Below are 900 nucleotides of genomic sequence, written 5' to 3'. Positions count from 1 at the left end.
TCAGATAATTTTCAAGGCTACAGATAGGTCCAGGGTTTGGTGTTTCTTTTTTCTCATGTACACCATTAAATGTACAGAATGATACTATTTTCTCTTTAATACTCTTTTGTGTTCCATCTGAATACAATTATGGAAACATATTCGGTGTTTTCAAATCTTCTCTGGTAAGAAGTATTCTCATAAAATAGCTTATATACTAAGAACCATAGTATGTGTGCCATATAGTACTGTTGGGCCTAAATGTCTCAACTCTGTAACGGGCCTTTGACAGTACAGTCCCCTTATGTCAACCCATTAGTTCTCACACACCTACTTTTTTCGATTCTCTCTGGCATCCCACTGGAGGGACTGAGCAAATGGCTGCATAGTGGTTAGCTGCCTGCTGGGTACAACAGTCTTTTGGCACCACTGTGGGGGCCCAACTCCAACCATGAGAACAAGAGTCTCATGCTCTACTGAAAATATGAAATGCTTCATGAATTTGCAATGTTATTCTTGTACAGAAGGCCATGCTAATCTCTTTTGTATGGTTCTAATTTTAGTATATGTGCTACTGAAGCAAGCTCCTCTTGGCACCCTGGGTGCCCACGCTGGCTGGATGTTCAAAGGGAGAGTACCCTCTACCATCATGCAACTGATGCTACATGGAGTAAGTGGGTCGCAAGATCACACAAGCAGGCTGAAGTAGGAAACCCCAGACACCCATGGAATCTTGAAAGCGATTGTGGACTGGTCAGAAGCAAAGATTTTGGAATATTGCCAGAGGAGGAGGTGACGCATGCTGAAGGGGCCCACTGTATAATAAACTACAAGAAAATGAGTTGCAATATGCCCTGTTCACTGATGGGTCCTGTTGTATTGTGGCAAAAGCATCAGAGGGTGGAAGGCTGCTGTATAGAG

General features: G+C 43.0%; 1 non-coding gene across 1 annotated transcript; it reads right to left on the bottom strand.

The window, feature by feature from the left end:
• Positions 1–457: 457 nt before the first annotated feature.
• Positions 458–562, bottom strand: LOC118245209 (U6 spliceosomal RNA). The gene has a single exon (XR_004777804.1). It is a non-coding gene; the product is annotated as a U6 spliceosomal RNA (small nuclear RNA).
• Between the last annotated feature and the right edge of the window lie 338 nt (positions 563–900).

The sequence above is a fragment of the Cygnus atratus genome, chromosome 1, assembly GCF_013377495.2.
Source record: "Cygnus atratus isolate AKBS03 ecotype Queensland, Australia chromosome 1, CAtr_DNAZoo_HiC_assembly, whole genome shotgun sequence".
NCBI lineage: Eukaryota > Metazoa > Chordata > Aves > Anseriformes > Anatidae > Cygnus > Cygnus atratus.
The sequence above is the reverse complement of the archived record's forward strand: the minus strand, read 5'-3'. Positions and strand labels throughout refer to the sequence as shown.